This window comes from Ailuropoda melanoleuca, chromosome 4, assembly GCF_002007445.2.
Source record: "Ailuropoda melanoleuca isolate Jingjing chromosome 4, ASM200744v2, whole genome shotgun sequence".
Taxonomy (NCBI): domain Eukaryota; kingdom Metazoa; phylum Chordata; class Mammalia; order Carnivora; family Ursidae; genus Ailuropoda; species Ailuropoda melanoleuca.
The window spans coordinates 30,181,504-30,206,805 of record NC_048221.1 but is presented as its reverse complement, the minus strand read 5'-3'; the positions used below and the strand labels follow the sequence as shown (position 1 = coordinate 30,206,805).

At 38.8% G+C, this 25,302-nt stretch overlaps 1 protein-coding gene and 1 long non-coding RNA gene across 2 annotated transcripts in view; both read right to left on the bottom strand.

Annotated features, from left to right (window-relative positions):
- Positions 1-25,302, bottom strand: part of SYNPR (synaptoporin) — a 298,829-nt gene that overhangs the window by 153,743 nt on the left and 119,784 nt on the right. The window lies entirely within an intron of this gene.
- LOC117801910 lies at positions 773-3,534 on the bottom strand. Its single transcript, XR_004624729.1, has 3 exons — positions 3,390-3,534; positions 1,043-1,123; positions 773-929 (listed from the first exon to the last, which is right to left on the bottom strand). It is a non-coding gene; the product is annotated as an uncharacterized LOC117801910 (long non-coding RNA).

Here is a 25,302-nt window from a genome sequence, read left to right as displayed (position 1 = left end):
GTGTTTTCTAAATTGAGTATTTGTAGAGAAGGTTAAGTGGATTTAAATAATCTGTGAGTCTCTGAAAATCTCATTAGCAATGCTAATTTCCAATATAGTCCAATCTTTAACTCTGATCTTTCAACTGTACAGGGCCTTCAGATAACTTCAAACATTTTTTTTTCTTTGAACTGGAAAGATTGTCTCTCCTTTGGTGGACATACCTTCTGGTGCATGTAACAGTTCCTCTCCCTTACAGCTTCTATTCCTAAACATCTGGCCTCTCATTAGGAGTCCTTTCAGTCCTGCCTGCTTCAGGGTTAGACAGTGGGAGACCTAGCTTTCTGAGCATTTAGCAAACACAGAGAGGAAAATTTCAGCACCACGAGGATCTCTCCTTTGCTGTGGGGGAAGGGAGGTAATCAAAGACAAGAAGATTACTCTGGCCATACTAATAAAGGACCAAGGGAGTTAGCTAAGGTTCTTCCATTTTGCTTCCAAAACAATTTCAACTCTTTCAAGCTATAGCAATGAGAGCACTTACAGTCAATCCACTTACGGAACAACCTTGACATCTTTAATGGTGCTTTCCCTGCTCTGACTGAGCACAACTCCTACCAGGGGTAAAATGCAATTTATTCTAATGCAAACAGGGATACAGAGTCAGGGCAGAACTTTCTAAACCTCTTGCCTTTTATTATCTTTGTAACATTAAGAGTATTTTTCTCCAACTCTGTGTCGTTTCCTTTTCAAATATCTAATGAGACAAAATAAAATCAACATCACTTGAACCTATTTATTTATTAGGTCATTAGCTTTCCTCACTAGAGTCCAAGGCTAGCTAAAAGAAGCGGAACATAGAGGAGAAGTTGGTGGAAACGGGAAGCTAAGAAATATAGCGGGACAAGCTTCGAGGAGTGTTAGGGTATTTCTTGGAAATGTAGTCCCACCTGGGAGGAAAAAGGAGACAAAATAGTAGTTAAAATAGGAAATCAAACATGTTTAAGACCCATTTTTCTGAACACCATGAGTCTAAGCTTTTCGAAGGGAGGATAGTACTTACTTATCTCCAAGTCCTCAGCCCAAAGCAAAGTATCTGGCACAGAGCAGCTAAGCAAAGATGATTTGCTTAATGAGAGATCATCTAGGGACAGAATACGTATGGTTAAGTGCTCTTCCCTTTAGGAAGGCATTGTGCTGGCCAGCTTCTTTTTCTCCTTCTAGATCCCCTTTCCTGCCCACTCTGTGTCCCAGCAGGGTGACCTAAATGACCACATCAATAAGCAACCTTTCCCCACATCATCCCAATGGGAGGTGCAGCTAGTGGGAAGTATAGTCAGATCAGAGAGTGGGAGGAAACTGTGGTCTGGGTATTTATTCTCTTGATCCCTCCTGATGGGTCCCTGATTGGATACATCTCTCTGGCAAAGGCCACAGGTGCTGTGAAGTTGCCTTCTCCATACAGTTTTTCTCTGTGTGTCTCTCTCTCCCTGAAGTTGACCCTTCAGGACTAGGCTGGTGACAGCTCCCCTCTGTTACTTACTAGGTACAGTACATGCATCATCCCTTTTTGCTTTATTTAAACCCTGCCCACCTCTTTTTCATTTACCTCTTTTAAAAAACTCCTCTCAATGAGTCAATTTGAGTGTCCCAGCTCTTTCCCACCTGGAACCTGATGATACAAACAGGTGGATTTGAGTTCCAGTTCTTTCCCTTATCATTCATGTAGTCTTGTCCCATGTCCTCACCTATAAAATTGGTCACTGGTAAACTAATACATGCAGACTGCTCAGTACATAGCAAACATCTGACGTATAACAATAGCGATGTCAGTTATAGTCTTGATAGTGATCATCTTTGCCATCTTCTGTTTGCTTTATAGACATGATGCATAACTCTTTCATTTCCCTCTAGAGAGAAGAGCTTATCATGTTTTGGAAAGGAAAGCCTATGCCCTGTTCAGAAAGATTTAGCAGATTTTCCTCCCTTGAATATGAGGGAATATAGAAATGACACTGAGGCATATGGCTTAAAGCCAACAAATATTTGTTGAAAATTGGTTTTGAGTTGGTATTTCTGAATATTCATAGTACACTGGTCAATCTACTCAGCCTACAGAGCAGGTACGTGGAGAGCTGCAGCTTTTCAATACTTGGTAGAGGACAGTTTATGGACTCCCAGAAGTCAATCTATGATCTCCTGGGCCTCAGCAATGACTCCAGATTTATAATTTCTGGGTAATCTTCTGCATTCATTTCTGCTCTAATTAAATTCTTCAAGCCAACGGAGGGGCTTAGTCCCATTAGATATTCCCTCAATAGCCAGAAAGACTTTGTCTCTGGAGAGAAGGGGACTAGGGTTTTACATATCACAGCCATAGCCTACTTAGAGGCTCATGTTCTCAATAGGGAAGAACAATTCTGAAATCCACAGAAACTTTGTTAATGCCCTAAAGTGAGAGGGCAATCATTCATTCGCCTAAAAATTTCAGTTCAACAACTGTTTATGGAGTGTGGGCTATGTGGCGGGCAAGTGCCAAGTTCTGGGGATTTGGTCATGAAAAAGTTAAACATGGTTCCTGCCCCAAATGAACTTTGAATCTTTCTGGTTTTTCTGCATAAGGCAAGGTCCTACCAGGGTCTGGTGTATAAATAATGCTTAATACAAATTTGTGGAATTATTGAATAAATAATGCTGAATTTCTATGATGCATTTCTTAATTATAAAGGAAATGCATGAACATATTGCCCTGGTCTCACAATTTTTATTTATTCTGATTTTTAAAAAAGAATTTTACTTATTTGTTTGAGAGAGAGAGATAGAGAGTGAGCCAACGAGAGAGAACATGAACAAGGGGAATGGCAGAGGGAGAACCAGCTTCCCCACTGAGCAGGGAGCCCCATGAGAGGCTTAATCCTAGGATCCCAGGATCACGACCTCAGCCGAAGGCAGATGCTTAACAAACTGAGCCACCCAGGATCCCTAGTCTCACAATTTTTAAAATGTAAAATACGACCATAAAATAAATGTTTGGATGAAATTCTTATACATACTAGAATATAGATGGTACATTCAAATGACCAAAACATCTCAGCTTACAATAACATTATAAGGATAATCTTTAAAAAAATTTTTTAGTGGCGCCTGGCTGACTTTAGTCGGTAGAGGACAGGACTCTTAATCTCAGGTTTGTGAGTTCGAGCGCCACACTGGGTCTGGAGCCTACTTTAAAAAAAAATTTTTTTTTTAACTTGATGATAGTTAACATACAATGTTACATTAGTTTCAAGTATACAACACAGTGATTCAACTTCTCTCTCTATGTTATACTATGCTCACCACAAGTGTAGCTACCATCTGTCACCATACAACACTATTACAATATGTAAGGATAATCTTTAATATCATACTTTCAAGCTGAATGCCAAGAATGCTGTGGAGATGCTCCTTGGAACACACTGGAGAAGGAAGATGTTGCAAGGGGCTCCATGTTCTCTGCTTCAAACCACTCCACAGTTTGCTGTTCTATATCCCAGGCTTCTGTACATAACTGCACTTGAACAAAAATTTTACACCTTAAACAAGAAAGAATGGAGAACTGCTGATCTAATGGAGAAATTTGGCAATTGTCATTTCCTGCAGTGAATCTTTCTGATACAAATAATGATGCTAATATTTATTCCTGGCTATTAGCCTAAGCTCTGTTCATGCACTATCTCATCTGATTATCATTCAACCCCTCCAGAATCTATTGTTATCTTCATTTTACAAACGAGGAAGCTAAGGTTCAGTGCAGTTCAAGAACTTGCCCTAGTCTGTACAGCTAAAAAGTGTTAGAGCTAGGGTTTGAAACTGGGTTGTCTGAATCAAAATCTCCATATTACCAGCCTTGTTAATGTGTTTAGCATATACAAGCTGGGCAGCTGAACATCGCCTCTCTGACTGAGCTTATACTCACTGGAAAACAAAAGCAATGATGTATTTGAATTGCATAATTTCTGATGATTACACCTGTTGTTCTGGTGGTGGGGGTTAAAAGTAGTCCCACCGTAAAACTCTGGAGAATACATTCTTCCTTCTATCTGGTATAGCCCAATATTGCTTTGCTTAGTAGGTACTAAATATGTCTTTGCTAAATAATTAAAGAAGAAGAAACCATGGATAAACTTGTTTAAGCCCATATTCATAATTCTAGTCAGAAAGAGCAAAGACAGAGCTCTCTGTTTTCTTCCTTTCATTTTTTATAATAGAAAGAGCTCTATCGACAAATACATGGCTTACAAGTTTGACTGTTCCTGACACATAGTTCTTAAAGCCTGGTGTGGAATTACAAGATGAGTAGTTGCTGCTATGATTAAGGATTAAGACTTTATATCAGAAAGAATCCCTGAGGTCCATTTTTTTGCATGAATCTTGTTAGGACTCTAATAAGAGCAAGAGAAGAAAAACACAAAGACAGTTTTCAATAATCTTGCCCAGTACACTGAGAAATGAATAGTAAATTAGATCAAGAGCTGCATGAGTTTTTCACTGATGATTTCCCTATGAAGGGAGGTGTCATGGCCAACTGCGTACATGTGTGTGACCCTTTTTGCCTTTCTAAACGTCCATTTCTTCACCTGTAAAATGGGACTGATAATGCTGTGTTACATAGATAGCACACAGAAGGACGCCAGCTGGTAATTATAACAACGTAAGTGACACGCATTCTCTCTCCCTGCTAATGCAAGATAGATTTAAGAATCAAATGCTTGCAAAATGGCTTTCTGATTTTCCTTTCCTTCTCAACAAATTGAGTTAAAATCCCTTTGTTAAACCAGCATGCCTCTAAAACCCAGACCAAATTACAGCTCTTAATAAATAAAATAGGGCATAGGTAGGAAAGAGAATGAAAGTCTATCTCCCTCCATGTAGTTTACACTATGTAGAATTTATAACATTTGAGTGTTTTTGCACTCGCTCCAAGGACACCAGTCATAGTCTATTTGGTTATGATTCTATCTGAAAGCATTCTCCCCACTCTATTCTCACCCTCCCACCCTCAGCCCCAATCTCAGGAATGTGTATGGTTATGCTGTACAGCAAGAGAACGGAGCTGGTCAAGGGACCTAGGACATTGTTTTAATTTGGGGGCCTATGAAATCTTTGAAAAATCTCTTTCTTTTGCCTGAGTATGTAGTATGCCAGAAGTGTCTCTGGATTCCTATGATACAGGATTTGGCCATTTGGCTTAAAGCAAATAAGTATTTGTTAACCAATAAGATCCATCTGGCCAACAAAATCTCCTGTAATTTCACTAACAACAACAACAACAACAACAATAACAACGACAACAAATCCCTCCTATCTGGAGAATGCTTCTGCATTCTTTGTAATTTTCCCTAATGCTTGGCTTCAGGGCTATGAGGAGAGATGCTGCAGCCTTGCCAATCTCACAGGTCAGCTATGATGCCAACAGGGGACAGTTCCTGTGGAAGTACTTTGAGAACTGAAATTGGCAATGGAGCTCCTGTTAGCTGGTGTGCTCAGTTTCTCCCTCCATACACATAAGAGGCAACTATTCTTCTTCTGATAGTTGATTATTTATTACTGCAGGCCTGCTCAGAACAGTTCAAAATGCCATGTGCACTCACACAGAGAGAAACCCGTTTTCTTCTTCAGCTGTGCATCTATTTTTAGAATAGAATGCTTTACCAATGTCTTCCTTAAAATGTTAGTTCCTTCTCAAGCCATCCCCAAGTTGTTAAATGATACAAATTAAGAGAGTGAATCTGAAGAACAGGACATTCTGATATTTCCAGAATGTCACTTATCTCAACTCCAAGAGCAGCTCTTTTCCTCTCATCTCTATGAAAAGTGTGGAGACAGAAACTCCCTAGAAGGGGCTATAACACAGCTTGTTCTGACATTAGTTGTAGGAGGAAGGGAGTCGGTCCGAGATTCTGTGCAGGAAAAAAAAAAAAAAAAAGAAGTCCCTGTTACGACATGACAATGCTCACGATGCTCTGATTTATGCATCTTGGGGATCAAAGCCACATAGCACTATGGTCCTCAAACTCAACTACACAGCTTATAAAAACCATGAATTATCAGTTCCAAACTCAGACATCCTCAATCATAAGCCAGGAGGGTCCCCAACTCCCTCTTGCCAGTGTGAGCTTGACAGCGCACAGGTGTGAGGGCACCTCCGCACAGAGCTCGAGGCACCTGGATGGACTTACGGTCAACAAGGCCGCTATAGCTTGTCACGCAAGACGGGTTCCATATTCAGCAAAGGCTCTGAGTAGGAAGAGTCTCACCTAAGGGAGAAAGGCTGCCTTCTGGAATCTGTCCCATGGGGGGTGGAAGTGTGCTTAATGAGCCCTCACGCTCTCCTTATACTTCTGTGTCTTGGGTCTTCTCTTTGAGTAAGCACGTGCTCACGCACACAAAGACGAGAACACCGGTATCTAAGTAATAACGGTAACAACCGCGGCTGGCATCCATGCATCAGGCTCTTGTCGAAACACTCGTATGAATCAACTCATTTAATTCTCCTTAAAACACAACAAACTAAAAGCTCAAAGTCCAAAGACCAACAGAAGTGCTCCCTGAACCATTTCCTAGAATCAGCGTGGCTTCTACTCTCTTGCCTCAAACCAGCCCTCCCTCTCTATGTCAGTTTATCAATTCTGCGGGCCTGTGTAGCACAAGTAGCCTTAAACAACGCTGTCTTGGTTGCGCTCTCCTGCAAGATTCCTCCTGACACAAGGATAGAAGTGCAAGTAGTGTACCGGGAAGGTGATTCCGGGAAAGGGCGTAGGAAAACGAAGGTAGTGCACTGATGAACAGATAACCACGAGGTACAGGAAGCTGGCGCTCCTAGCCTCTGACTCCCTTCCCTTATTGGCCCCCACAAGCATTAAATCTCCTCCCCCTGCATTTCCTGCCTATCCTGCTTGACGGCCTAAAGCCCTCAGGAGGAGGGATCCAGTCCCTGCAGGGGGATGCTGAGGTCATGTGTGAGAGCACTGAGCGCCACGCGCACACGGCAAGACCTTCCCAGTGACTGTTGCAGTGGCTACCTTATCTTTGAAAGGCTTACATTACAAGTAGGGATGGAAAAAAAAAAGGAAACCGTAACTTTTTTATGAGGGTTCCAGGGACACATTGTATTGGTTCTGCCTCTAGTTGGTCTATATGATTTTTTTTCTTTGTTTTGTTTTTAATGGGTTTGGCGATTTAGGTAACAGACCAGGCTGCTCTTTCCAGCCATTTGCTTTAATGCCTCTGCCCCTTTGCCCCATTTGCTGTTTCCTGCAACAGAATGCCCTCACTTTTCTTCTTGGTTAACCATGACCTTACTTGTCCTTCAAAGGCCAAGGAAATTACCACTGCCATTCTTTTTAGTATTTTCTCATTTATGGACCTTATTTCCTTCTTTCTGGGTCATAGTTAGCCATCTCCATGTTTGCCTCCCCCCTTAACCCAAGATTTTTCTAGTGATAGGTGCTTAATAAATGCCTATTGATTGGATGGATAGACCATTTCTAAATAAAGAGATTTCAAGCTTACATATGATTTACCTTTAGACCCTGGGGTATGGCTGTGTCTGTGGAAGGGAGATCTTGTTCCCTCTTGTGCATTTTCAAAATTCTGTTACTTCACGCCGTGTTGTTGATTTCTAGCACTTTCCTCTCTGTTTTTCATAAATGTTACATCACCATTTGATTGCAATGCTTGCTCAAATATATTTTATTAGTGAGGTGGTACAGGTGAATTGACAAATCCACTAAGTCAGTGACCTAACATTTCTGAAGACAGAGAAAGGAAAAGAGAAGTACTGTTGGCTTTGCTAGACAGTGGCAATAGTTTCACAAATCACCCTCCATTTTCAGAAACAAATATCCAAATGTTGTTGTTGTTGTTATTGAAAGGACTCTTTCCCTGTTGGGGTTCTGTTATTTGGTTTGTGAACTCCTACTCATCCTTCAAAACCCAGCTCAGTTGTCATCCCCTCTGTGAATAGGAAAAGAAGAAAAATGGTGACATTTTGGGGTCACTTACTCTTTTATAGGCACTGTGTGAAGCACATGTTGTTTTTTAATTTTTTTTTAATTTAAGTGATCTCTACAACCAATGTGAGGCTCCAACTCATGACCCCAAGATCAAGAGTTGCATACTCTTCCAACTAAGCCAGCCAGATGCCCCTACTTATGTTCTTTTATTTTATTCTTCCAAAAATACTGCAAGGCAGGAATTAGCCCATTTTCAGAAGAGAAAACTGGGACTAAGCAAAAACCTAGCTAATATGTGATGAAATCAAGATTTTAATCCAAGTCTCTCAGACACCGAAGGGCACATACTTTCTGCTAGTCCTTATTGCCAACCACATCCTTTACATAAGCAACTTTTTTTTCAAGGATATATGTGTTCATTCAGGTTTATTGTGAAGATTTATTAAGACCCTGAGTGAGTACATATATCTAGCATTTTGTGTGTCTGTGTGTGTATATGTGCATCCTTATTGTAGAAGTGAATAAACGAGGGTGTGAAATGAATGAACGAACTGACCTCACACCCTAAAATATAATGTAAAACTAAGTCAGTGCTTTGTAAAAGTTTAAAATTTTTTTGGCACACTAACCTTTGACAAATTTGGGTTAAGTAAACTAATGTCTTGAGCACATTCAGCCCATCTAGAATGTATTTATTTTATTTATCCATTCAGGTCACTCATATCCTTACCTCCTCAACACCTAACTGGGCACCAAGGCTTTGGATTCCTAATAATCTGGTTTTTGTCTGTCTCTGAACCAGGAAATAATCAGCCAAAGGACAGTTACCACATTTCTATATGCTAAAGATTATGCACCTTACTCAGGTTAGAGATCCCCTGGCCCACACTCGGAGCTTAATTACTTTTACTTTACAAATAATCCCAATAAATCTGTTTTTTCTAAGATGACAGCATATTGGAAGAAGCCAAGTAAAACGGAAGAAACTGTCAGACACAGTCATGATTAGAGCCCATGGGAGCAAGAGAGAACACAGAAATAAATAAATGAGAACTTGAAAGTATAGCATTCTCAGAATATTTTATGTAAGGGCAAAGAAACCCTGCTTTGCTCCATGGGCTCTGAGAATGTCATTGCATTATGGCAAAAAAAGCAGTATGCCAAGAGCTTTTAAAATGTTTTCTATCAACTCTTTTCAAACACAAGGACATGAACGACTTATACTTTGAAAGAAAAACTTCTGTTCAGAATAGTTAACCTAAAATTTTGGTTCTTAAATGGGCAAAATTTCAACTATTGGAAATCATGGCTATTAAGAAAGAAGTGTTCCCTATGGATTCCAGAGATTGCTAGTGTTACAGCCCTGAGAAGGTGCCAGCCCTGGTAATATGCAGAATGTGCAGAAATGCTAAGAATAATTGGGTATCTCATGGCTAGATTTTACTTGAGATCTAATGCTATTAGATGTATCTTAGAGAACTACATAGCTTTTGAAATGTGAGGATCTTTCCATTGCTACCCACCTGCATGCACTACAGGACAGAAGACTATATGGGTTTATGATATGCAAATTATTGACACAATTCTTTCAGTATAGTGAGTAATGGAGTTGTTGATCTTATTCTTACCACTGTTCCCTTTACTGTTTTTTTTTTTTTTTGCTTTCAGTCATTGTTTTTGCACTGACAATGTTATAGCTACCTACATGAAACAACAATGATATAGAGGAAAAAGAAACAAATACCCTCAGCCCTACCTTGCCAACATATCAGTTCGTTTTGTTTTTCATTTGTGTATGCTGTCTAGTCCTTATTTACATGTGTGGTACACTGATTGCAAAATTGATCCTCTTATTCCTTTTCCTGTATCCACACTCATTCAGTGTGACTTTGCAGCTCTTTTTGTGCAAGAAATAGAACTATGTCTGCAATCCTTGAATGTGGGCTCTCCTTATAACTTCCTTTGGCCAGTAGAATGTGGCAGAAGTAAAGCTGCAACTGTTGTGAGTCTAGGTCTTAAATTGCCTTGTAGTTTCCACTGTCTTTCTTAAAACTTTTCCAAGCAAGCACAACAATAAGCCTGGGCTAGCTTGTTGAATGATACTGAAAAGACACACTGTCTAGCCGCCCCCATCACCCAGCCAACAACCAGCTGACCATCAAACGCGTCAATGAAGTCACCCTAGACCAGTATGTATCTGGCCAACTTGACAGCTGACTTCAGACACAAGAGCAAGCCCAGCTGATCATCAAGTCTGTTTATCCAGAGACAAATGAAAAATAATAAATGCCTGTTGTTGTAAGCCCTGAGCTTTATGTGGTTTGCTATGCAACAATAGCTTATACAATATGCATGCATTTAGTTAACCTAATGGTAATTATGTTATAAATCATGCTTTTTAATGGCTATCTAATATGTCATACAGTGGATATACAATTACTAACTTAAATGTTCTCTCTACTGCCAGATATTTAAATAATCTTCAGTTACTTAGGAGAGGCAATGATGCAATGCAATGAGCACAGGTTATTGGTCTTCTAATTTGCTATAATGGCTCACAGAACTCAGGGAAACACTATTACTGGCTTATTATAAAGATATTATAAAGCAGACAAAGGAACAGCCAGATGAAGAAGTACCTAGGGTAAGGTCTGGAAGGATCCTAAGCACGGGAGCATCTGTCCCTGTAGAATTGGGGTGTGCCACCCTTCCAGCACATGGGTGCATTCACAAATCCAGAAGCTCCTTGATCCCCATCTTCTGGAATTTTTATAGAGTCTCATTGTGTAGACATGATGGATTATTAACTCAATCTCCAGCCATTCTCCACTCCCTGGAGGTTGGGGGGGGTGGGGGCTGAATGTTCCAAGCTTCTAATCAAGGTCTGGTCTTTCTGGCAATCAGCCTCTATCCTAAAGCTGTCTAGAGGTCTGCCAAGAATTGCCTCATTAGAACAAAAGATACCACCCAGGAATACCTCCTATCACCCAGAAAATTCCAAGGGATTTAAGAGCTCTCTGTAAGACATTCCTATCCCCGGAATTACCTAGGAAGTTACAAGATTTTAGGAGCTCTGTAACAAAGAACTGGGGATGAAGACCAAATATATATTTCCTATGATATCACAATATCAGAAGTTAAATATAAATAAGCAGATAGGGGCACCTGGGTGGCTCAGTTGGTGAAGCAGCTGCCTTTGACATGGGTCATGGTTTCGGGGTCCTGATATCAAGCCTCACATCGGCTCCCTGCTCAGTGGGGAGTCTGCTTTTCCCTCTCCCTCAGCTGCTCCCCCTGCTTGTGCTCTCTCTCTCTCTCTCTCTCTCTCAGATAGATAGATAGATAGGTAAATAGATAAATAACTAAGCAAGCAGATGACAATGGAGGTAAAGAAACCAGTGTTGTGTTAATTGTGTTTTTCCTCAGTTTCCATTTCTTCAAGTAAAAAGCATGATGTCCTCTAGCAGTAGAAATGACCTGGACCTTGTAAAGCAGAAATCATCACTTTGCTGGTTACCAAATACCAGTGCATGGCAAGAACTAAGTGGACTACATAAGAATGAGTGAATGAACTTGTTTAATATGCAGATTCTGAAGCCATACAGCCAGAGATTCTGTTTCAATAGATCTGGAGCTAGACCCAAGAATCTATGTTTTGAGATTTCTCCCAGGAGATTCTGATGCACAGCCAGTTTGGGGAACCACTGCTTTAGTTATCCACCCACTTGTCATTTTTCAGTTGGGAGATGAAGTTAAAAAAAAAGGATTAAATAAGAAGCTCAAAGCTCCTCAGGGAGTCAATCAATGGCTGAGCTGGGACTAGAACTCAGGCCATGGGATTTCTGGGCCAAGGTTTCACATGGCTTACAACTAGAAGAGTTATCCTGAGTTCATCAAAGGACAGAAATCCACCGAGACCCTTGTTCTAAGTGTTTACTCTTCTTCCTAAGGCCAGCTTCTGCCTCATCCTGGTCAACACATACTTTACACCCTAGGGAAATGATTAATGTGAATACATGTTTTATTCTTCACTGAGAACACATCCTCTGAACTGTAACCAAAGTAACTAACTTTCCAACAAGCTGAAATAGACCAAGAAAGGGTTTATCTTATAAAATAATATACAGTTCAGTGTTAGCTTCCCAAAAAAGCAGTAAATCAAATCAAGGTAAAAGGTTTTTTTAAATTTTATTGTCTCCTTGGAGCTTTGTAGTACATTTTTTAGATAGAGAACTTACTGCTCTATATAACTCATTCTTTCAAACAAATAGCATGAGACTTTTTTGATCTTCCAAATTTGAAGTCTGTGAAGATACTATTCTGTCATATGATTTCTTAAAAAAAAAAACCAAACACAAAACACAATGGAACTATCAAGATAGATACCCCAACAAGCATATTTATTTTGGTAGACTTGGAAAGCTTGATAGGGATTTAGAGTTATTTAAAAATTATTTTAAATTAATTTGAAAGTTGAATTCAAGCACAAACCCATAAAATTATTTACCAAAACAAAAAGAAAAATTCCAGTCTGAGTCACTTGTCTAAAGTCTTAAGCTTCATGTAGCTTAGCAGTGACAGTAGTCCCTGGTGTAATGATTAAAAGCTTGATGTTTGAGAAGACAAGGGTTTGAATGCTTCCCACCACAGGCATGTGACCTTGAAAAATAACTCAGGTTTTCTAAATCTTAACATCTTTATTTGTATAACAGGGTAATTGCACAGCACATATACGACATTGGACATTCACCATATGCCAAGATATTTAAGGACTTTGTTTCTATCGTTTCATTTATTACCTATAGTAACTCTACATTATAAGTACTCTTATTATCCCTATCATACAGATGCAGAAACTGAGGCTCAGAGAGGTTAAATAACTTGCCTGGGTCATACAGGGTGTATGGGATAAAGCCTGGATTTGAACCTAGGTAGGCTGAGTCCAAAGCCTATAGCAACTAGGTAAAAGTGGATAGATGGATTTGTGAGGTGGCTATAAGGATTAAATAAAATACTCTCTATCAAGTGCTTGGAAATAGTGAGAGCTCAGAAATGGTGCTCTAATACCATTATTAGCAGAGGAGCACCTTGAGTCAAATACCTACATGAGGAGCCCTCTGTTAGGACTAGAAACTACCTTCATATTTGCCTTTAATGATTCCTAGTGCATATACCTCTAATAAAAATTAACTTTTACCTGCTCCCTTTCATTCTCTTTTAAATAATATCTAAATTATTCTCTGAGAAATTCAGAAAAGTATAAAGAATAAAGTTTCCAAATCCCACCATTCAGATGACCACTCCTTTGGTGGACAGTATATCCGTCCAGGCTCTTCCCTATGCAAATGAATATTTGCTCTTTTTTTTAAAACCAAAACGTGGATTCCTCTATAAGTAGGTTTGAATCCTGCCTTTTCTGCCTGATGATTATACCATAAGCATTTTCCCCATCCCACACGCTATTCTGTGAAAACAGGATTTTTCATTGGCAGCGCAAGATTTCATTTTACAGATAAACTGTGGAGAGAAGTAGGCAGATTCTGCCCTTTCCTTTCCTCCTCCCCAAAAAGATAGAGCTGATGTGACTAGGATCAGGCAAAATCCTAGTAAGGATTATTGTGCTAAGAATTTACACATAGGGGTCTTCCTTTCTCTTTGTTCCCCTCTGTTAACGTGGCTGATGGAGGCAGACAGCTGTCATTATATACACACTTTTCCCTTTGTATTCCCTCTTCTCATTGAATAGAGAGTAGTATAATGAGATTTGGGTTTGGATTTATGAAGAGTGGGAGAGAAAATTCTCCTGCCTAAGCATAACGTCCAGTATAACTTAATAATATGTCTCTACTCTCCAAAATGCCCCATATTGTCAAAGGGACTATTAACGTTGCATACATTTCTTAAATGTTTGTTAATAGAGTGATTACAAACCTGTCCTTGAAACACTGGTATATTAAACTCAGACAACTCTAGCTTGCTTTTTCTTTTAAATAAATACGGACTCTAGATACTATGTTTTCTTTTTTTACCTAATACAAACACATCTGAAGTAATAATAATGTAGCAATTATAATAAAATTGGCGTGATAAGTAATTGCTATTGAGCCCTTACTATGTGCTAAATGTCTACACATTGTCTCATTTAAATGCCTAGATGATTTTATAAAGTGGAGATTGTCCAAATTTTGCAAAAGAGGAAGTGAAAGCTGGATGTTGGTATATGACTGGTCAAAGACAACAAGGCCAGTAGCTGATAGAGCCAAGATTTCAATGTTGACTCACCCGGCATCAAAGCAGCATTTCTCTATACTTCCCCCACTCCCAAAGCTGTTTCCCTGGTGCTATAGGTGATACTTATTTTTTAAACAACTTTTTGTTTTAGAATAGTTTTAGATTTACAGAAAAGTTGGAAGAATATCACAGAGAGTTTCTTTATACTTTGCACTTACTTTTCCCTATCGTTGATATTTACTGGGATACATTTTGCCACAATTGATGACCCCCTACTGATAGATTATTACTAAGTTCATATTTTATTCCTATTTCCTTAGTTTTTAACCTAATGTTCTTTATCTGTTCTAGAACACCACTCAGGAGACATTACATCTAGTCATTGTGACTCCCTAGACAACTTTAGACTGTGACAGTTTCTCATATTTTCCTCATTTTTCAAGACCTTGTTGAAGAAAACTGGTCAAGTGGTTTATAGAGGGGCTCCTGGGTGGTTCAGTCATTAAGCTTCTGCTTTTGGCTTAGGGCATGATCCCAGAGTCCTGGGATTGAGGCCCACATCAGGCTCCTCTGCTGGGAGCCTGCTTCTTCCTCTCCCACTCCCCCTGCCTGTGTTCCCTCTCTCGCTGGCTATCTCTCTCTCTGTCAAATAAATAAATAAAGTCTTTTAAAAAAAAAGTGCTTTATAGATAGACTATCCCTGTTTGGATTTTTCTGACGGTGAGACAGGGATTATGGGTGGTAATTTAAAAACAAAACAAAATGAGATTCACTCAATACCCACCACCCTGAATTAAGAAACTTTAGTGCTTTCCATATTTGCTTCAAACAATCCTTAAATTTGTGTGGAACCAGAAAAGGCTCAGAATTTTTTAAATAAAAAAAGTGATGAAACTAAGGTCCCCTTTACACTGCTCCTCAGTTTCATCCTCCCCCCTTGTTTTAAAGATTTTACTTAATTTATTTGACACAGAGAGAGAGAGCATAAGCAGAAGGAAGGACAGGCAGAGGGAGAGGGAGAAGCAGACTCCCCGCTGAGCAAGGAGCCCAATGTGGGACTCTGGGATCATGACCTGAGCCAAGGCAGATCCTTAACTGACTGAGCCACCCAGGGGCCCCAGTTTCATTCCCTTTTGTCCCCCCAATTTGTATTTTTCTCATCCATGTTTTTACATTCATTTATTAGATGTATTTGTCAATAAATAGCATGAAGCAATATTTTATATTTCTATTACACAGATCTTATCATAATGAACAATTATTCTTCAACTTGCTTTCTTTAGACACATTAGATTTTTGAGACCTATGTTGACATATACAGACTTAGTTCATTCATTTTTAAACTCCTCTAAGGAGTTTTGTTTTATGAATGAGTTATGCTCCTCTATTTTTTTGGATGACGGACAATAAAGTTGTTTTTATTTTTGTTATCGCAACAATGTACAATGAACATCTTTGTGTTTATTCTTGGTGAAGTTGGGTGAGTTTCTCAACAATATATATCTAGCAGTGGAATTACTGAGTCTTAAGCTATGGCCATATTCATAGTTTTTCTAGGTCTGATCAAATTCCTCTCCAGTTTACACACCCTCACCCCAGCATTGTGTGCATGTTTCTATTATGTCACTCATTGCTTCCACTTATTACTTTTAGACTTTCAACAATTTGCCAATCAGATGGATGAAGTTTTTTTTATTTAACTTACAACTTTACTGAGTCATAACGGACAAATAATAAGCTACACATATTTAATGGGGACAATTTGATAAATTTTGAGAAGATGCATGTCCCCATGAAACTAACACTAGGTAGGATCAAGATACTATTTCCATCCCTTCCAATAGTTTCCTTGCTCCTCTTTGCAATTCATCTCTCTCAACTTCTTTTTTTTTTTTTTAAGATTTTATTTATTTATTTGACAGAGATAGAGACAGCTAGCAAGAGAGGGAACAAGCAGGGGGAGTGGGAGAGGAAGAAGCAGGCTCATAGCAGAGGAGCCTGATGTGGGGCTCGAACCCATAACGCCGGGATCACGCCCTGAGCCGAAGGCAGACGCTTAACCGCTGTGCCACCCAGGCGCCCCTCTCTCAACTTCTGAACACAGGTGTGGAAAACAAAATTCTAAGATGGCTCTGAGTTTTCCCCACCCCCTATGTAATCTTCTGACCCTGAATGTGAATGGGACCTGTATATAGGATAGGACAGCACTCCTGATTAGATTACATTGTGTGGAAAAGGTGAAGAGATTTTGCAAATGTAATTAAGGTCCTGATCAGTTGACTCACAGGACTCTAATCAAGTTGATTAACTTGCTTAAGTTAATCAAGAGGGAGGTCATCCCACGTGGGTCTGATCTAATCATGTGAGTCCTTTAAAAGAGGTTCTAAAGGTCAGAGAAAGAAGCCACAGACATGCTCTCCTGTTGGCCTTGGAAAACCTAATGCAGTGTTTTGGAGAGGGCTGCATAGTAGAGAATGACAGGTGCTTGTAGACTTCAGGGCCTTAATCTTACAGCTGCAAGGATCTGAATTCTGCCAAAAACCAGAGAGCTTGAAAGACCACCCAGAGCCTCAGAAGAGTTTGTAGCTCTGATTTCAGCTTGAGCAGATAACCCAACTTCATGCTGCCCCATGGAAACTGTGGGATAATAAATGAGTGTTGTTTCAGGTCTCTGTGCTTGTTATCATTTATCATGCAGCAGTAAACAGCTAATATACCCGGCAACAACTCATCTGCTTTCTTTCACCCTAGGTTAGTTTTTATTTTCTAGATTTTTAAAATAAATGGTATCATACAGTAGATACTCTTTTTTTGGGGGGGGGCGGTGTCTGGATTTTTTCACTTAGCATAATAATTTTTTAGATTCACTCACATTGTGTATCAATACTTAGTTTCTTTCTATTCAGTGTATTGCTATACCACATTTTGTCTATACATTCACCTGTTAACGGACATTTGGGTGGTTTTTTGGCAATTACAAATAAAACTCCAAGTCTTTGTGGACATATATTTTCATTTTTCTTACTTTAATTTGAATCTTCCTAATTATTAGTAAGGTTGATTACCTTTTCATCTTTTACTGTCTACTTGGTTGTCCTCTTCAATAAATTGCCTCTTAGTATCTTCTGCCATTTTTATATTGGGTTATTTGTGGGGTTTTTTCCTCACTGATTTGTAGTTCTTTATATATTCAGAATGTAAGTTCTTTGCCTACTATAAGGCAAAGGAAATGTCTTTTCCTAGTTGACTATTGTCTTTTAACTTTGTTTAAAATACCCTTTGTCATATGAAAATTTTAATTTTAATAAAGCCTAAGTAACTTATCTATTACTTGTTTTAAGACTTGAGGTTATAAAGATATTTTCCTATTTTCTTTATCATAGTTTTAGAGTTTTGTTTTTCACACTTACACCTTTACTCCTTTGGGGGGTTATTTTCCTATGTAGGGAGGCAGGAATATAATGTTTTTTTTCTACAAAGAAACCAATTTTCTTAACCCTACATATCAAATAATTCATCTTACTTCACTGATTTGCAATTCCCCTATGTATCTATTTTTTTCAGCTTTCTATTCAGATGCACTGGTATATTTGATCATAACTGAACTACCATGGTGTTTTAATTATAATATCTTTACTATAAGCTTCATAGGACATTCATGATATTTTCTCTTCTTTGGCTTCTCTTTCAGAATTATCTTGGCCTTTCTTGGATTTTACTCCTTTTAAAGTTAAAAAAAATTTACCTTAAAATTTTTGATGCATTTTTAAGATTAGAATTGCACTGAATTTATAGACTAATTGGGGAAAAACTTACATCTTTACAATACTGAGTCTTCTTACTCATGAGCATACTATATCTAACTAATTTCTCGTCTTCTTTTAGATGTCTCAATAACATTTTGCATTTTTTCTTCCAAAAAGATCTTGCACTTCCTTTGTTAGATTTATTCCTAGGTCTTAAAATTTTATGCAAACTATCATAGCTATTTCTGTATGAAAGTTTTAATGTGAAGAAACTGGCATCTCAACAAGTAGATACTTTAACAAAGAAAATAAACCTACTCCTGGCATTGTTCATAAACTGATGTTTACAATGATATTTTCTCTATTCTGTGTTTAGAAACAGAGCTCACTGTGATCCCTCACATTAGAGTTTCACATGCCTTTCCTGAAAAATCACCTCCCATAGTCGGTGTTCAAGATATGGATGCTCTCTAACCCCCCTGATGCATTTAATGAGGGCAGCTGCAACTAGGTTCCAGATCACATTGCATTCAGGAAATGTGGAGACCAAGGTTGCTAGATCTTTCAATTTTGCAAGAAAATCTGACAATCCAAATTTTAATATGAAATTTTCCAACTTTTAAACAGAATAATTAAAAAACAACAACAACTTGAACATTATATGGGCCATGCGAAGCAGGTCGGAGACCTGATAAGGTGAGTGCTACCAGTTCTCAACTTCTGGGTGGCCCTGGCACCACAAGACTCCGTTTAGCTTCTTTCCCTGCAACCACATTCCTCTGGCCTATGAGGGTGAGCAGAGCAGGAACGATGTGCCTGGGACATATTTTTAGCTCTAAGGACCTGATCTCAGAGTCTGAACTACAAGGGTTATTAGAATTTGTCTAGTCCTATTTCAGTTTTCATAGTTACAGCAATTTCGAGGCTAAGACAGGGAAGCAGCTAGCCCATGCTGAAACAGTCAGCCAGAGGCAAGACCAGGCCTCGGAGTCGGGGGAGGACTTATACATATGGCAGATTTACTATTACTTACATTGTCTGATTATTTTACAGAGCCTTCAAGGTACAGGCTGTGATCCTTCCCACAAGGTGTCAAATAAATAAGAGTTTGTTTGACAGGTGGGAAACCATTGAGGTACTGACTCTTTTTAGGATTCAGGTAGAGTAACTCTAGATAAAGGGGAAAGAATAGGCAGGTACATAAATGTTGCCCTTTAAAATGAAATTATAAATGAATAAAAACTCTTAAGGCTCTATTAAACCAAACACTCCATTAATTCTTAGCGGTTTATGGGCCTAACATCTGGGCAGACTTTCCAGATTATTGGGTGGAAAGATTAGGCATAGTGATAACATTTGTGCCTGAGGCATGATTGATACCTATCCTATGTATGGATATGGATTTGTAAATACACATAAACATACTCCCATAAAATAGAATGAAATACACTATAATGCCAAGTTTTCCACTACCATACGAACTGAAATGTAATGTTCAATGATTCAACAGAAAAGAGTCTCAGTATAGTCAAGTGTAAATCCCAAACATTTGGCTTTAGATCACTTAAAAGGTCAGTGGGTTGAAAACATAGACACATCTGTGTCTTGCTTGTAACCTTCTATTGCTTCTTGAGAGTTACCTGTGTGGTGTAGTGAATCAAGCAACTTTAAAGAGCCTTGAAAACCGCAAAGCTTCATTTCACAACTGCCATTACAGTTTGACCAAAGAGCCTTCAGAGATGAAATTTTCCTTCAATGGAATTATGAATGATTCAAATTAGCTATGTTGCAACTTGCTGCAGCTAAAGGTTATTGATACTTTAAATTCCTTAAGAGCATTGCCTAGATCCAAAGATTCTTATCACTGTTATTATTTGTTCATTAGAGGGACACTTGCAGAACACAGACTTAGAAATTCCTGTTTAAAACTTACACCAGTTGTTGGAAAAACTATGGCCCGAGGGGCAAATCAGGCCCACCAGGTGTTTTTGTGAATAAATCTTTATTGGTACACAGCCACATCCATTTGTTTATATCTTGTCTGTGGTTGCTTTTGTGTTAGAAGGGCAGAGTTGAGGGGCACCTGGGTGGTGCAGTCATTAAGCGTCTGCCTTTGGCTCAGGGCGTGATCCCAGGGTTCTGAGATCGAGCCCCACATCAGGCCTCTCGACTAGGAGCCTGCTTCTTCCTCTCCCACTCACCCTGCTTGTGTTCCCTCTCTTGCTGGCTGTCTCTCTCTGTCAATAAATAAATAAAATCTTAAAAAAAAAAAAAAAAAAAGAAGGGCAGAGTTGAAGAGCAGTGACAGAGATGACTTATAGCCCACAAAGCCTGATACATTTGCTACCAGCCCTTCCCAGAAAATGTCACACACAGTCTGTCATACATATATTTTTGAAACAACTGTTTAAAATGTTAAGGGGAAAAAAACATTCTTAGTTCTCTGGGACAGGATTTGGCTTTCAGGCCATAGCTTTCCAATCTGTGGTCTAGATAATCAACAAAATAATAAATCAAATTCTGATTTGTAGCATTTGCTTATTTCCATGGTATAAATACTCCAAGCATGACCAATTTCAAGCTACCAACATGAATCGTCAAATCCTCTGTTGGGAAGAAATGTGCAGCATCACACCATTTTATAGTATTTTTACTATACAGATAGGAATATGAAGACAATACAAACAAATATAGATATGACTCAAGACACGTGCTGTCTCAACACAGATAATAGTAAGATATAGTAAAATAAGTAGAAAGTGGTGAATTTTAAGTGTTTATTATTGCTTTTTTTTAAAGATTTATTTTAGAGAGATGGGGGGTCGGGGGGAGAGGGGGACGGAGAGAGAGAGGGAGAGAAGCAGACTCTACGCTGAGCACAGACCCCCATGCGGGGCTGATCTCATGACCTTGAGATAATGACCTGAGCCGAAATCAAGAGGTGGACGTTCAACCTACTGAGGCACCCAGGTGCCCAATAAGTGTTTATCATTCTTTCTTAATGTAACTTATCCAATTGTAAGTTTATAAGATTTGAAAATTGATAATGACCATGTTTGACAACGAGTTCACAACATTTTGAACATTTAACAGTAGGCGCTTAGTGACCCAGTGTAAGCCTCCCGAAGTACATCACTGGGTTTAGGAAATTTTCACTTCTTGGGGATAAAAGGAAAAAAAATTTACTATCATACCATCAATTAAAAAGTGGTAAATTTTAAAATATACACATATACTTGAAGGGAAGACTTAATCACGAATATATTGGCCAATTAACTACAATGTATGTGTAAATGATATTGGCTGTAATTAGGATATAGCTACGCTGAAATGTTACAGTTTATACAGTCAGTCAGCAATCGGATCACATATTGTCCACCCCCAAATAAATTTTCTTTTAACTTCAAGAAAAATAAACTCAGTAGCAGGTGGATTTTATCTTGATCGTTTCAAAATATTTAGTGGATACATTTTCCAGTCTTTTCATTAGTGGAGGTTGGTTTTGAAGTTTTTGTGATAAATGTGAATCTTCACATTATTTCTGAATTGCAATAATGAAGAGGCAGAGATAGAGTGGCTTTTTGTTTTGTTTTGTTTTTTTACAGCATTGCTGATATCTCGCTATCATTTTTTCTGTGATGAAGAAGGCACTTGGCCCATTTGTTGTGCAAAGGCTTCTTTTACATTTCTTCTAATTCAATAGACCTGAAACCCAGGCTGAGGTGAAACATTCACAGCCTAATAAAACCTCCAAGGAGTAAGGAATTCATCAGATGGGTCTCTATTGTGTGTGGATTTTTTATTTTTTATTTTTTTTTTATTTTTTTTTTTATAATTAATTTTATTTTATTATATTATGTTAATCACCATACAGTACATCCCCTGATTCTGATGTAAAGTTTGATGCTTCATTAGTTGCGTATAACACCCAGTGCACCATGCAATACGTGCCCTCCTTACTACCCATCACCAGTCTATCCCATTCCCCCACCCCCTCCCCTCTGAAGTCTTCAGTTTGTTTCTCATAGTCCATAGTCTCTCATGTTTCATTCCCCCTTCTGATTACCCCCCTTTTCTTTATCCCTTTCTTCCCCTACCGATCATCCTAGTTCTTATGTTCCATAGATGAGAGAAATCATATGATAATTGTCTTTCTCTGCTTGACTTATTTCACTTAGCATTATCTCCTCCAGTGCCGTCCATGTTGCAGCAAATGTTGAGAATTCGTTCTTTCTGATAGCTGAGTAATATTCCATTGTATATATGGACCACAGCTTCTTAATCCAGTCATCTGTTGAAGGGCATCTCGGCTCCTTCCATGATTTGGCTATTGTGGACAATGCAGCTATGAACATTGGGGTGCATATGGCCCTTCTCTTTACTACGTCTGTATCTTTGGGGTAAACACCCAGTAGTGCAATGGCTGGGTCATAGGGTAGTTCAATTTTTAACTTTTTAAGGGACCTCCACACTGTTTTCCAGAGTGGCTGTACCAACTTGCATTCCCACCAACAATGTAGGAGGGATCCCCTTTCTCCACATCCTCTCCAACAATTGTTGTTTCTTGCCTTGTCTATCTTTGCCATTCTAACTGGCGTAAGGTGGTATCTCAGTGTGGTTTTGATTTGAATTTCCCTGATGGCTAATGATTTTGAACATTTTTTCATGTGTCTGTTAGCCATTTGTATGTCTTCATTGGAAAAGTGTCTGTTCATATCTTCTGCCCATTTTATGATTTGTTTATTTGTTTCTCGTGTATTGAGTTTGAGAAGTTCTTTGTAGATCTTGGATACCAGTCCTTTATCTGTGGTGTCCTTTGCAAATATATTCTCCCATTCCGTGGGCTGTCTCTTAGTTTTTTTGACTGTTTCCTTGGCTGTGCAGAAGCTCTTTATCCTGATAAAGTCCCATAAGTTCATTTTATCTTTTATTTCTCTTGCCTTTGGCGATGTGTCGTGAAAAAGGTTGCTCTGGCCGATGTCATAGAAGTTGTTGCCTATGTTCTCCTCTAGAATTTTGATGGATTCCTGTCTCACATTGAGGTCTTTCATCCATTTGGAGTTTATTTTTGTGTATGGTGTGAGAGAGTGGTCAAGTTTCATTCTTTTGCATGTAGCTGTCCAATTTTCCCAGCACCATTTATTGAAGAGACTGTCTTTTTTCCACCGGATGTTTTTTCCTGCTTTATCAAAGATTAGTTGCCCAAAGAGCCGAGGGTCCATTTCTGGGTTCTCTATTCTGTTCCATTGGTCGATGTGTCTGTTTTTGTGCCAGTACCATGCTGTCTTTGTGATCACAGCTTTGTAGTACAGCTCGAAATCCGGCATTGTGATGCCCCCAGCTTTGTTTTTCCTTTTCAACAGTTCCTTGGAGATTCGGGGCCTTTTCTGGTTCCATACAAATTTAAGGACTATTTGTTCCAGTTCTTTGAAAAATGTCCTCGGTATTTTGATCGGGATAGCATTGAAAGTGTAGATTGCTCTGGGTAGTATGGACATTTTAACTATGTTAATTCTTCCAATCCATGAGCATGGAATATTTTTCCATCTTTTTATGTCTTCCTCAATATCTTTCAAAAGTGATCTATAGTTTCTAGGATATAGGTCCTTTACGTCTCTGGTTAAGTTAATTCCAAGGTAACGTATGGTTTTTGGTGTTATTGTAAATGGGATGGATTCCCTAATTTCTCTTTCTTCAGTCTCGTTATTCGTGTATAGAAATGCAACTGATTTCTGGGCATTGATTTTGTATCCTGCCACCTTACTGAATTGTTCTATAACTTCTAATAGTTTGGGAGTGGATTCCTTTGGGTTTTCCATATAGAGTATCATGTCATCTGCAAAGAGAGACAGTTTGACTTCTTCTTTGCCGATTTGGATACCTTTGATCCCTTTTTGTCTTCTGATTGCTGTTGCAAGGACTTCTAGTACTATGTTGAATAATAGTGGCGAGAGTGGGCATCCTTGTCGTGTTCCTGATCTTAAGGGAAAGGCTTCCAGCTTTTCCCCATTGAGAATAATGCTTGCAGTAGGCTTTTCATAGATGGCTTTTATGAGATTGAGAAATGTACCCTCTATTCCTACACTCTGAAGGGTTTTAATCAGGAAAGGATGCTGTATTTTGTCAAATGCTTTTTCTGCATCAATTGAGAGGATCATATGGTTCTTGAGTCTTTTCTTGTTGATATGATGTATCACATTGATTGATTTGCGAGTGTTGAACCATGCTTGCATCCCAGGTATGAATCCCACTTGGTCATGATGGATAATCCTTTTAATGTACTGTTGGATTCTATTAGCAAGGATCTTGTTGAGGATTTTGGCATCCATATTCATTAGAGAAATCGGTCTGTAATTCTCCTTTTTGAGGGGGTCTTTGCCTGGTTTGGGGATCAAGGTAATATTAGCCTCATAGAATGAGTTTGGTAGCTTTCCTTCTGTTTCTATTTTTTGAAATAGCTTTAGGAGAATAGGTATTATTTCTTCTTTGAATGTTTGGTAGAATTCCCCAGGAAAACCGTCTGGGCCTGGAGTTTTATTATTTGGAAGGTTGTTTATCACTGACTCAATTTCTTCATAGTTAATTGGCCTATTTAAGAAATCTATTTCTTCCTGTTTCAGTCTTGGTAGTTTATAGGTTTCCAGGAAGGCCTCCATCTCTTCCAGATTGTTTAGTTTTTTGGCATATAGCTGTTGATAAAAGTTTCTAATAATCCTTGCAATTTCAATGGTGCTGGTCGTGACCTCTCCCTTTTCAGTCATAATTTTAATAATCTCAGTCCTTTCTCTTTGTTTTTGGACAAGTTTTGCCAGTGGTCTGTCAATTTTATGGATTCTCTCAAAGAACCAGCTTCTAGTCCTGTTGATCTGCTGTACTGTGCTCCTGGTTTCTAATTCATTGATTTCTGCTCTAATCTTGGTCAACTCCTTCCTTGTCAGTGGGTTAGGCCTGTCCCTCTGTTGCTGTTCCAGTTTCTTGAGGTGAGAATATAGAAACTGCATTTTAGATTTTTCTATTCTTTTGAGTGAGGCTTGGATGGCTATGTATTTCCCCCTTAGGACTGCCTTTGCAGTATCCCATAGGTTTTGGACCGTTGTGTATTCATTCTCGTTGGTCTCCATAAATTGTTTAATTTGTTTTTTGATTTCCTGGTTTATCGAGTCATTCTTGAGCAGGATGGTTCTTAGCCTCCAAGTGTTTGAGTTTCTTCCAGGTTTTTCCTTGTGGTTGAGTTCCAATTTCAGAGCGTTGTGGTCTGAGAATATGCAGGGGATAATTTCAATCTTTTGGTATTGGCTGAGACCTGTTTTGTGTCCCAGAGCATGATCTATTCTTGAGAATGTTCCATG